Source organism: Pseudopipra pipra, chromosome Z (assembly GCF_036250125.1).
Source record: "Pseudopipra pipra isolate bDixPip1 chromosome Z, bDixPip1.hap1, whole genome shotgun sequence".
NCBI lineage: Eukaryota > Metazoa > Chordata > Aves > Passeriformes > Pipridae > Pseudopipra > Pseudopipra pipra.
In genome coordinates, this window is record NC_087581.1 from 43,620,107 (window position 1) to 43,633,695 (window position 13,589).

The 13,589-nt window shown below is 38.6% G+C and overlaps 1 long non-coding RNA gene across 1 annotated transcript in view; it reads right to left on the minus strand.

Moving 5' to 3' along the window:
- The window catches only part of LOC135407425 (uncharacterized), a 52,938-nt gene extending 39,715 nt beyond the window's left edge, over positions 1-13,223 (minus strand). The window contains exon 1 of the long non-coding RNA XR_010426869.1: positions 13,088-13,223. This is a non-coding gene — a long non-coding RNA (uncharacterized LOC135407425). The remainder of the gene's footprint in view (positions 1-13,087) is intronic.
- Positions 13,224-13,589: the final 366 nt, after the last annotated feature.

Here is a 13,589-nt window from a genome sequence, read left to right on the forward strand (position 1 = left end):
ATCCATGATAATGTTATCATCCACTGATAAATGCATGGGAGCACCCAGTCCTGCAGTAAAGAACTTCATAAATTCATATGCTGTGAATTCTTCTTGAAATTTGTTTTGGGGTTTTTTGCACAACTGTGCTCCAATATTACTGTCTGTTTTTTTACCCAGATTTGGGTAAAAAATGAGCTGTGCTCATTACATAGCACAGCTCAAGGGGACACACCTTCTTTAGGTATCAGTGAAGCTTGCACTGTCAGATATGGGTTATGAAGTGTCAGAATGCTAATTTATTCCCTCTACATGTATGGAAGCTATTCTGATTTTAATCAGAAGGTCATAATTTTCGTATAAACTCTTCTCTGTCAGCTTCTGTGCTGACTTTTCAAAATTGGGAATAGTAGCACTGTTATATAAAGATAAGTGCAGAGTCACTGGTTTTATTTGCTGCAGAAGTCAACACTACAGGTTATCATAAAACTGCAACACAAATGAATCCAAAAGGAAACAACTGCCAAATTTAGATCGGGTTTTAATTTTCTTGTTGTTTTGTTGGGGGGGGGTGTGAACTGACGGATGTTGCCTCATTTTTTGGCTCATAACCTTGATTGACCAAGAATCTGTTTTTAATGCTCTCCAGTTTTGATCCTGTTATGCCTCAGCTCTAAAATGAAGATAATAAAATCTGAATGTGTTGATTGGCCTGGAAGATAGGTACTTTAGTATTTCATGATATCCAGACTACTCTGACAGAGCATGATAAAGCTGTCAAGGGAATCAAGTCTACTTTCAAATGAGATTATAAAAGATGTAAAATAAATTGCTTTCCACAGATTCCAAGTCCTTGAGCTCCTTATCCCAGACCAAAGCCTCCTATGAAGAAAGAGCTCCAGGTGCAGATTTGTGCTCACAACCTTCTCAAGCAATTCTAGAATTCCATTTGGATTCCTGAGGAAAGACTTTTACATTGTCACCATGAGCCTTTCAGAGCATCTCTTCAGGTTCTGTGGGAGACCTAGAAGAGATTTATTAAGCTTTGTACTGGCTCAGAGGCAAGTTAAGAGATTGTCTGGTTTCATCCCACATGACAACTCAGCCCCCACCCCACTAACTCCCTCTGTGCCAGTGACATGAGAGAGAGAAATAGAATAGTAAAAGTAAGAAAACTTGTGGACTGAGATTAAAACAGTTTAATAGGTAAAGCAAAAGCTGTGTGCACCAGCAAAGCAAGACAAGGGATTCATTCACCACTTTCTATGGACAGGCAGATGTTCAGGAAAGCAGGGATCCAGGTAACAGCTACTTGGAAAGACAAAGGTTGCCTCTCTGAATACAATCCCTTTCCTTCTTCTGCCCCCAGCTCTATATGCTGAGTATGATGCCATCTGGAACATCTTTTTGGTCAGTTGAGGTCCACTGTCTCAGCTTCCCCCCACCCAACAGCTCCTTTTGCACCCCCATCCTTCAGCTAGCAGGACAGTGTGAGGAACAGAAAAGGCCTTGACTCTCTGTAAGCATTGCTTAGCAGTAACCAAAAACATCCTGTTTTATCAACAGGGTGTTCATCAAAAATCCAAAACAGAGCCCCACACCAGCCACTGTGAAGAAAATTAACTCTATTCCAGACAAAACCAGCACAGAGATCCTGCATCTCTAACAGCATGGATTCAGGGAGGAGGAGGCAGCTGAAAGCGTCACCCTACAAGGGTGCAAAAGCTGGAGGTAAGTCCACTCCTATAACCTTAGAAATCTCTTCAAAAGCAGACATAGCCATGTTATTGTTGTGTTCTGTAAAGTTGTGGAAAGCAGAAGTGTACTTCTGTAAAACCACCAGCTGCTCAAAAAAACAATTATCGATGCCTATTAATATATAAGATCTGGAATCTGATCTTTCTTCAGACACTTGCCCAAGTAAAAGTTGTATTCCTGATTTTCATACAGGAATTAGTAGCATGGATTGTCCCTTATTCTGGTCCTAACTGGCAGAAGAGGTCAAACTCAGAGAGAAACAAACAGACTTGGTTTTTTTTTTAAACAGAGAAACAAAAAATTCAATCTTTCTACTTTTTGAAATCTATAAGTACATTTTATCCAATTTGTGGACATCTCTGTTCTTTATATCTGTCAATGAATACTCTGGTTTTAAGAATGTACTACCTTAGTAGAATTACAGATTCTGATATTTTCAATTGGGCCATTACATTCTTAGAAGCAATTCAACACCAAAAAAATTTAGCTACTTGCTTCCATTAATTTAAAATACTAACCGATCCTAGAAATTTAAAGATTTTTCAGCCTTTACTAGAGGGAACAGTACCTGCCTAAAGTTCACATTGTCAGCATACGTGTTAATTTTAACACATAACATCCAAAATCCCTCTTGTGTTCTTTGTTTCTCTGCTTCCATGTGTCCAAACAGTGCCACTTACAGTAGAATTTTTATCAGGATAACAATATATGGAAGCCATCACATCATGTACATAATATTCATGAAGTAAAAATTTCATCCCAAAGACTGTCAAAGTCCAGAATTCAAATTGCATTTAAGAAGACAGCAGGATTGTTCCAAATAACAGTCTGGGAAAGAAGAGGCAGATCTTCAAAAGGATATAGCTTTCAACAACTAAAGAATTATTTTCTAAAAAACAGTCTTTAAATAGATGCAGATTGCAAAAGTTGAGCTCAAACAATTCATAATGGTTTTGGAACACTATGGAAAACAATTAAGTACAACAAACACAGTAGTTCATGAAGCACGAAAATATAACCCTGGAGAAATCAAAACTAGAGGTCAAAAATAAAGCTTTTTTTTTTTTTTTTTTGGAAGGGGGGAAAAAAGAACACCAAAAAAAAGAAAATAAAAAGCATCACCCACCAAGTGTTACAAAGTCCATGCAAATTAACCCTTTGAACAGGATTTTCATGGGGTATTAAAATAATGTAGCACATACTTTGTTCCATATATTTCTTCTTAGTGGCATGTTCCAAGTGACTCATGCCTACATTTCCCACAGGATTACTTGATCAAACATGTACTTGCAAGTCTATAAATTCCTGCTTTAAGATCAGGAGAGAATGGCTTTGGTCCAAAATATCCATATTCTGGATAGGGATATTCCTTTACATGAAGAGTCTGGGGGGGGAATGGATGAAATTGTCATGCATCAAGCATATGGAACATACGTAGAGAAGACAGGAGGATTTCTGGAAAGAAACAACAACTCGTACTCTGTAGTGCAGTCTTTGTAACAGTGAGGTGTGGGACTCAGTTAAAGTGAATAGATGCTGGGAATTTCTAGCAGCTCTGCCAAGGCTTCCAGACTTTAAATTCTAAAGACATAAAAAAATCTTTTTTCTTCGTGTTATAAGTAGGTGAGCACTGGAGTGAAAAAAAATATGCTGAAGAATGAAGCTGTATTTTTCAGCAACTTTAAATTGGATCAGCTCCACTGACCTCAGTGGCTATGCGTTAGTGATGAATGTGGCGCAAAGAAGTCTATCTGTCTGCAGGGCCTTCGTGGATTAGGTACACTTGGTGCTTAAACTCCACAAGGTCTCTAATAAAAACATTCTCAAGATGCTGGGTTAAGATAGCAGCCCCTAGAAGTGATACAGAAAACAGTTCAGGGACTTTTGAGTTCTTTCTAGTAAGTTCTGGTGCAGGAGATGATCCAATCGTTTTCACCTTGAAGTGTACAAACACCTTTCACCAATTCCTCTAGGTAAAGTAAATGCCCTAGGAATAATCTCTACACCACTAGGACTTTGACTAGACTAAGATTATTTTATTATAACCCAAATTACTTTCTTATATTGTTGCCAGTTAATTTACTTGCATAAAAAGTTTTGAAAGTGCTCACCTTCCGACCTGAAATTAATTGTAAGAAAAAAGGGGAAAGTATCTCAACTTACCAAAGTGCCATACTGTGAAAGAGATCTTAGAGTGCAGAAAGATTCTAGGTGGTGTTTTTTAGTGGCCACAATATAGGTATGGACCCCTTTCTTACTGTTATTATCCCTGCCCCAGGTACAACAGCGTGTCCCTCCTGCTCCCTCGCATCAGCTCATCCTGTTGTCTGACATCCATCACTCTCAAAGCTGGTTGCGTCTCCTGTTTTCTGCTGGCAGCAGTCAAGCACAAAGTCAGGTCTGCAAGCACAGTTTCCACAAGAATTAGTGCAGTAGAACTGTACAAAAAGAAACTCTCCTGAGCATTCCCCTGTGGCAGGAGAGGAAATGCACTTTCATCTCACCCAAATTTTTGCATCTGAAACTCCCTTCCCACCCAGTCTCAACACATTCCCTTGAAACAGCTCCCAGAAATGCCAAGTAACTACAATAAGAGATAAAGATGCAACTGGCTAAATATTTGTTCTTTTTAGCTGAACGAAACTGCGACTCACTCACACAAAAAAATTTCACTAATAGACTTGGCCACAGAGACAACAATTGAAGTTATACCCTCTACACCATGAACTTCCTAGGTTAACATCCATTGTATTCCCTCTTCCAAGCCATTTGTGATTACTGATTCTTTAGTGCTTTTGCTCTGAAAATGGTGAGGTAGCTCGAGAAAGCAGCCTCCTAAAATGCTACTGCAAATCTGTTAGAAATCTTCATTTAGAGTCCTTTAAGGCTTCAACACTGTGATGAGAACTGACCTGGTGAATCCACATAACCTGAAAGAAAGGACTGCTTTTTCTCTCCTGGGAGGTTTGACTTCATGTTAACATTCGGAAATGTCTTATTTCAAATCCACTTCAGCAACAACCTACCTATATAAACCTGACCTTGGTCCCCTAAAAGAAAGCAATCCTGTCTTGACCTGTCGTGTTATTTTGGTCAATTTTAACTCTTACTCTCAAAAAATATTTTCACTCCTCAGTTCTGAGGAGAGGAGCCATGAAGACACCAAACATCAGACCATGAACACAGCAAATACCAGACCATGAACACACCAAACACCAGACCATGATCAAATTCCATCAGTCTAAAGTGCCATTCTAACATATATGTGAGTGCAACTCATCTTTTTAACAGGTGGTCGCCTGGCAATTAGCTTAACAAAGACATCACAGGAAACCAAGGACGAGCTTGACATCAGCAGGATCTAGGCTTATCAGGGACTAATTGGGCCCAGCATGCTAAACAACTCCATCGACTTAACAGTATGACATCAGACATGAACTTGGCTCATAGCAAAGAAAAGAGAAGGGCAGGAAGAAGAAAAAGATGCTCAGAAATCAGTAGGATAATTCAGTACATTATCCAGGAACATTTTCTTTGGCAAACAAAAAAGACCCCAGTATTTAGAAGTGCAATTCTTGGAGCATCTAGATCCATTGCATACGACAATTTATAGGTCATAAAAAGAAGAATACTTTCAATAGTATATGTGAAACCTTTGACAAAGTTTAAAGTGGGAAAAAGAGTTGCATGAAATTGTATCAAATAAGTCTACCAGAATTCCTTGCAATTACTTTCATGCCATGTCCCACTCCATTTCCTAGCTCATTAAAGGTATTTCCTACAACACACAGTTTTCACAGAAGTCTTTAGAAAATATTTGTTTGCCTCAAATGTCTTTTTTCACGGAAATCTGCAATGATTCACTGGTAAACTGTTGCTTTTTCGTATTTTTATACAGAGATGCCATATATAAGATTAAAGAATCTGTGTGCTCCTTGCATTTTTATTGAATTTAGAGCTACCTCGAGGTGCTGTGACATAGAAGATTCTTGTCACCTGGGTCTCCACAGGCAGAAAAAGAGATATAACAAAGGCAAAAAAAATCTGGTAAGATTTCAGTCTTCTCTGTTACAGCAACAAGGTTAAAAATTCTTTAACTGACAGGCATATAGCAAAGATGGTGAGGTATTACATTTTTATCTCTGCCAGATTCTCTCATCTTTCACATGGACATACAGCAAAAATGACATTCCTTATTTCTAACTCATTAACAGACTACAAGGTTTGTTCTATTTAAGACAACACATATGTTGCTCATAGGCCAAATCCCTAGCAAATGCAAACAAATTTTTTCGAGCAATGCAAAATCTATTTCACTCTTATGAGTGAAATATGGTAAAAAGCATGGATTGATGCATACTAATGTGCATGTCTTCAGTTATATTAGGCATTCGTTTTCTTAAGTAACTTAAAGAAGTATTTTTATTCAGATTTGCTTGAATTCCAAACTTTTTTCTATTCAGAAAAAAAAGAACCACTCAAATAAAACAAACAAACAAACAAACAAAAAACTCACCTGTTTTGGAATATTTTGTATTTCAAGTAAAAGGGTAGATTTACAAAATCAGAGAAGGACGGAGTAACGCTGCAACACTGAAGTGCTAATTAAGTACTAATATGGAAAACAAAGTCCTTCAAGTTACTACAAAACCAAAGAACTTTCCTTGTATTATTTTTGCAACCTCCTAGAAGAGTAAGCTTGTAAACCTAATTTACAGTATTCTACAATTAACTCAATTCAGTTAATTCTTATAAAATAAAAATAACTCAGTAGCCAGTAGGACACGTCCATGAGCATTGAAAAACTACTTTGCAAATAAACTTCTAACAGCTGTTTGACCTATCGTTGTGGAACAGCCTTGCCTTGAGATATTTAGAAATTTTTTTCCAGAGTTCTTCATATACCATGTAAGGTAGTCACTAATGGTGTGTGACACCTTGAACCCAACTCTGCTGGATCAGGCAGAACAGGATTTCGACTAAGACTCCCACATCCCAGGGGACGGTGTACCTGTAATGCTGTGACACAACTGCCTCTGCTTTAAGGGAGGTCACTTAAGCACCTCACTATTCATTTAGATCAGTGGTGCAGTTATTGCTCATAACTATACAAATGATTGCTTGTCCAAAACTGTGTATAAACCATTCACTGGTGTATCTCATGCTTTAGTTTCAATAAAATAAAGAATCAAGACCTTTACTAGGAGGCTTATTTTTTAGTATTCAGACCCTAACGCTATCCGATATTAAAGTTATAGCAGATATCTATCTGAATGGGAAGTGAAAGACTAGAGTTACCCAGTTGGAGTTTCGCAGCATTTGTAAAGCTGAGATGCACAGCATATTTCCAGAGTCACACTCTTAGTACAATATTCTGAATAAGCAGATTTCCCTGGCTAAATATTAGGGTAAAAAGCAAAATGAGAATAGACAAGACAATATTTGTACATCACAAATACAGACAAAATGTGACTTCTGTCAGTCTGTAAAATAAGATTTTCCTTGACTTTTCCTATACACATGCCTTAATTTCTGCTAGAGATCTGGCTATGCACGAACTTGTCCAAACAAGTAATTTCCATTTACTATTATTTACTGGAATTCAACAGCCATTTAAAGATGTCATCTGCAACAAGGGCCTTATTAACATCCTTCCAGATATATACAATTTCTAAAGTAAGAAATCAAAAATATGTCTTCGAACAAGTAGGACAGAACCCTTAGAGCAGAAAAACTCTCTGATTCTGAGCCCTGTATTCCACCCATATGCCACGTTTATCTTATTAAAAGTTAAAATTACTTGGCATTGCTCCAATCCATTCAGTGCCAGAGGGTGATATAGCTGGCACCAGTGATGATACGCTGTGCACACAACTGTTGTCTCCCCAGGTCACAGGAGAAAGGCCTGCTGTTAAACCAGTATTAATCTGTGACTGGGCTGGGGAACAGAACAGACAGAGCCAAGGGGAAATTCCTCACTGCCCTGGAAGAATTACAGACATAGAGGATGGATTAGCGCAGAAACCAACACACTAACAAAGAGGTGGGCACTAACTGAAAGGAGGGGGCCTGTCTTCCTCAAATATTTAGGTGGTCTACAATCCTCTTATATTCTTGACCCAGTCTGTCATGGAGAAATTCAACCATGTCCATGAAACAGCAAAGAAAGGAGTGACACACATGAAGGAACTACTTCTCATGTACTCATGAGCAGAACATAGCCCACTGTCTCTGCTCTTTAAAGTTTGAAATCAAATTAGGCTTAAGAAATAAATGAAAGACAACAATTGCAATCAAACATACAGTCTTTCTCTAAGCCAAATGTGCTGAAGTACGGCCCCTGCACCACACGTTATAATGTATTGTATACAAGACCCATTGGTGAGATATATGTAAGCAAAGCAAGGTTAGAGTTTGAAGAGCAGAAAGTGGACAAGACTCTCCAGGAGCACATTATATACATTACCATGCAGAAAAATCACAGAAGAAGTTCATCTCAAATCCCACATCAGTGTTTAATCCCAGACAGCTGCTTGCTCACTCTCCCCTCCCTGCCCTGGTAGGGAGAAAAATCAGAAAAAAACTACAAGCAGTGTATGGATCAAGATAAGAACAGATTAATAATTGGATAATAATAATAGTAATGGGAGGAGAGAGAGGGAAAAATAAAACCCAAGAAAAAAATTTGTACACAATACAATTGCTCGCCACCCACTGACCCTTACCCAGACTCTCCCTGGCTGCTCCTGGCCAATTTCTCCAGTTTATGTACTGGGCATAACATTCCATGGTATGGACTATCCCTATGGCCAGTTCAGGCATCTGTCCTGGCCACATTCCCTCCCAGCTTTTTGTGCACTGACAAAGCACGGGACACTGAAAAGACTGTGATTTAAGATGAGTACTACTCAGCAACAACCAAAATATCAGTTTGTTACCAACATTATTTTTATACAAAATCCAAAGGTAGCACTGTACCAGACACTGAGGAAAAAAATTAATTCTATTCCAGATAAAACCATGACACAAACACTTCTAAATCACCATGGCACTCACTGTTGATTTCAGTACCATTAATCTGATATTCATTGATCATGGATTGGATTCAAAGAACAAACGCAAGAAAAGATTCATTCAGGAATGAAAATTCAAAATTCACCAGAGAATGAATCAGAGAAAAAATATACAACAAAGAAATAGAAAGGAAGGGTGAAAAGGAAGCATCTGTTACACCAGCAATGTTCCCCACTGTTCCCAAAATACAAAATGGAGAGGGTCTTTTGCAAACCAAAAGCACTTGGCAAAAATTTGCATTTCTCAAACCAGGCCAGAGTATCTACACAAGGGATGCTTGACTCCAACGTATGCAGAAATAATGCTGTTTGTGGAGATTGAAAACCAACCCTGTACAAAGATATCACACAGTGCCTCATGGTTTTACAACTACTTTTATGATCTGCAAGTTTGGTTGGTCTTCACCAGGAAAGGAGGAAAGGCTGTTATTTCAGAATATGCCTGGAAAACTCTAGAAGAGGGAGAACTTACACATGTGTACAAAGTATGGGAAAATCTATCTCATTAAGCATACAACTCTGAGTTCTTCAGTGCAAAGGAAACCTTGTACAGGCACAGAATCTTAAAGAGAGCTCTGCTTCTGCAGCAAAATCAGAGAAATAAACCCATAGGTAAGAGCCCTGTACCCTTCTCCCCTCCTTTCATTACCCAAATGGTGAAACATCTGACTGTCCATATAAAGCCCAAAATCTCCAAGTAAAAAGGAAAAAATTAAGTCAAAGGAGCCATCATAGAAGAACATTATTTCTTCCATTTCAAGGACTGTGATTTAAAATTAGTCATAGCTCTATTCAATGAAGTGTATAGAGCAAGACAGCAATTTCACTGCCCGCATACAGAGGGAAAGACAGTAGCCCATTCTCTTTCACCCATTTCAGCCCCAGACCAGGGAAAAAGGGGTTTAGGCCTCTTTTCAGCACCACCAGCGCCACCAGGAGGAGGATTAGCTGGGACTGACAGGCACACTGAGATGTCTGAGGGACTCAGTCCCACTGCTGCACCCTCTACAGTTGGAGCACAGTGGTGTGTGGAGGACAGCACCCAGAACTAGCAGTGTGTGTCCCACAGACATCCATTCCTTGGACCTTTCCTCAGCTGGCACCTGCCTACAGCTTGCTGTTTGGCAGAGACATCATGTACCCTTCCAGAGCACTCAGAGTGCATTCCCTTCCTCACCCTCTTTTGGCTTTCAAGAGCCATTATGTAGCTTAAAGTGTTTTGTGAATGCAGCTTCCTTTACATCTGCTGGTGATGCAAAAACATCAACAGCAACACAAATTCCTCTTTCATGAGGATTGCAGCGGCAGCAGCAGCAGCCAACTGCTTCACCCTGTCAGAGCAAGGAGCATTTTGAAGATGCACTACAACAGGAACAAAAGAAATCAGCTTGGGTGGGAAGGGAGGATAAGAGAATACAAAAAGGTCTTGATTGCCTCAAGGACAAAGATAAACTGGGTTTACAGGAAAAACAAGCAGGTTAGTAGTAATAAAAAGATTTTGAAATGCTGCGGGTTGAATTCTCATGATAAAGTCATAGCTTGAACTCGATTATACACTTGTACAAATATTTTGTGTTTTCTTAAAAGTACTTCTGAGGTATCCAGTGCTTTGCGTAGTGAGAAATGGGATACTGAATGAAACACCGCAAATCTAATCTCCTCTGACAAATCCTGTGTTCCTCCTCCTCTATGAAAGGAGGAAGTTTTCACAGGAGATGTCCTCTCTGGCCTGCAAAGAGAGAAAGCTGACATTTTCAAACCTCAGTAAAAGAGAAAAAAATAACCATATATAAATACCCTTGAAATGAAAATTAAAAAGACATAAATACGAATTCTGCAAGTTAAAGATGTGGCAAGTGAAAACAGATGTGGCATGTGAGAATAAGCAACACAAAGGAGTCTTCATCTCATGAAGTCAGTAGGTGAATGCTGGATAACTTTCTGCTTCGAAGCAACAGAAACATGGTGACACTGCAACCCCTTTTCTAAAAATAAAAACCAAAATTTCAACAGCTATTACATTTTAAAATGGGCAACTCTACTGTTCAACACATGATAGGTAAACCATACCAGATGTCTTGTAAGACTTTTGAAAGGTCAAGAGCAAATGACAAGTGGTTTATGTTCTGATTCTTAACATCTGGAAACTATAATTCCAGACACGTGAATGTTAAAAGTCATTCTCTATACCTGGAAAGGATTGCAGTTTGATATAGGAATGTGAGCAATTTCACCATTTACTCAAAGTCCTGTTCTTTTGTTCACACCTTTCAAATGATTTTCAGTCTCTAGATCAGTTCAGTAAAACATCTTTGTCACCATCTTAATACGGCAGCAGTAATGACATATTGGAGCTTTATTTGTTCTAAATCACAGCTGTGCTGGTTTAGGTTTCAGCACAGCAGAGGTTTTAGGCTTAGGGTAGACCTCAGTGCTGTGAAATCTGCTGATGGATGATGCTGCAGGTCAAAGTAACAATGGATACCACCTAAGACTCCTAAAGATGCCCTGTCACAGAGTCTTGACTCCAAATTCAGCTGACCTATTGCCACACAACACAGGAAGATATATCAGCATTTTTTAATCCTGTTTTAGCCAGGAAAATTGTCATCAATTTAATTTTAACCACTGGACTCAAACCAACACTGGTATCACCTGGAGCAGAATGGAGTTCTTTCATAAGAAATCCCTGTGGTTAGTTAGGATTGTGATATGAGTTTCTCAAGTGGTTTCAAGCTGAGGCTGCTCTGCAGATTCCCTGAAGAGTTTCCTTGCCAGTGTCATTATTCTTTATTACTTTGAAGGCATATTAGACAAAATCCACCTCATCTGTTAGCTCACCGTTTTGATGGTGTAAGATTAATGGCTCAGATAATAGCCTACAGTGAAAATCAAGGTAAGAAATTTTGGAGAGTTCACTGTCTTCTATAAATCCACATATGGCTGATTTTTTTGATGTACCGAATGAAAACATTGAACACAGACATGATAAAATTATAGTGTCCTTGCAGACATGTCCATCCTCAGCTTTCAGCTGGAATGGCAGCTTTTACAGTAGTGTTGATGGGACTCCACAAAAGGTGAAAGCATAAAGAAGAAAAGAAAGATTTTGTTGCATTTGAAATCTCTCTAGTCCTTCCTTGGACAAAAGAAAGGGATCTACAACACCTCTACTCTGTCATGAGAGCTCATTCCTGTGAGCTGGTAGATAAGTGGCATTCTCAAAAGCTAGAGCAGCATAACGCTTGAGGGTAAGGGCAACAGATCATGAATAAGAGGACTCAGCTGAAGATCACTGGATGAAGACCAGGTACCTCCCCCAGTTGCTGGAGTGTGGAACTGTGAACACTTCAATGTAGGAAGGAGAGGACTGGAGAAAGGTTTCATTTTTAGAACTGAGTTTGCTCAAACCCCTTTTACTTACCCACTATTTAAACTAATAAAGAAATATTTTATTAAAACTGTCCAGGAAAACATTTGCTTTCCTTAAAAACATGAAGAGATTGATGAGATAGGTTAAACCTTTTGTTTATTATTTTTGTTTGTTTAACAATGAACTAGGAAAACCAGAATTTTGACTAAAGCTTCATGGCTTTTAAGTATAAAACAACAACTAAAAATAAACCCACACAAAAACCACAACAAAACAAACCAAACCACGAAAACAAAGAAAAACAGAGGAAAACTGCTAAAAAGCTGTCAGGAGAAAAAAAAAAGAAATGCTACTGCAGACCACCTGTAGATGAGCTACAGAAAAGAATGAAGATTCATTATCATTTCATTTTTGTCTCTCCCTCAAATACAACTTTCAACATCCTTGAATCTCATGCCACAATGTCCCTTGCTGAAGTAATAAATGTATGTCTGCATGACCTTGTAAATAGAATAATTTATGAAAATGTGCTTCTCTGCTGCTCAGCTACTCAATAACCCACTGCCTCAGTCTGAGTCATAACGGCAAAGGCTGGAATTAATAAATTCTGATCCTGAACTCTATTTTACCTTCTAAGAGCCCATCTTGAGGATTCAGCTATGTTTGAATTTGTTGTAAACAGAAGGGTTTGGTCCTCTTAATTATATAATTACATTTGGTCTAGCGTCATTGGAATTGAGGACAGTAACTCAAGAAGATAAGGAAATACGCTGTGTTTTGGCATAGAATACAGCAGAGGACAAAGAAAAACCAAGTGCTTCTCTCATGCAAACCATGATAGTGGCAACTACAATGTGTCAGCTCAGGATTATGGACTGTAGGAGTGACTGCTGGGTACACATACCCTTAGATAAAGCTGAAAATCTGTTACTATGCATCTAGACAGTTGCGTTCAGGGCTTCATGATGGATATGTACCCTTCCTGCAGTTGAGCTGTAACCACAGCCAGTGCTTCTCGATTCATGGAAACCTGTAAGACCCACAGGAGCAAAACATCAAACAGCTATCCACAAAGTTACTGTAAAATAACAAATCCGTATATTCCTGATAACATAAGCAAGTTGGAAAATCATTGGAAAAATAATTTTAAAAATTTAGATCCATTTTTTCTTTGGTTAGAAATCAGAAACATCTTTGCAGCACCACCCCAATTGTTGCTTGTGTATTTCAATAAAAATTTGATGATCCTAGGACCTGAAAGGATTCAAAAGCTTCTCTGCAAAATAAAAGAAGGGAATTGTAATTACTAATAGTATATAAATTGAATTCTCATCTTTCCACATAGTTCCCTATGCTAGTGGGACCATCCACATAAAAAGGTCCTTCCAAAGCCTTCCATGATGGTT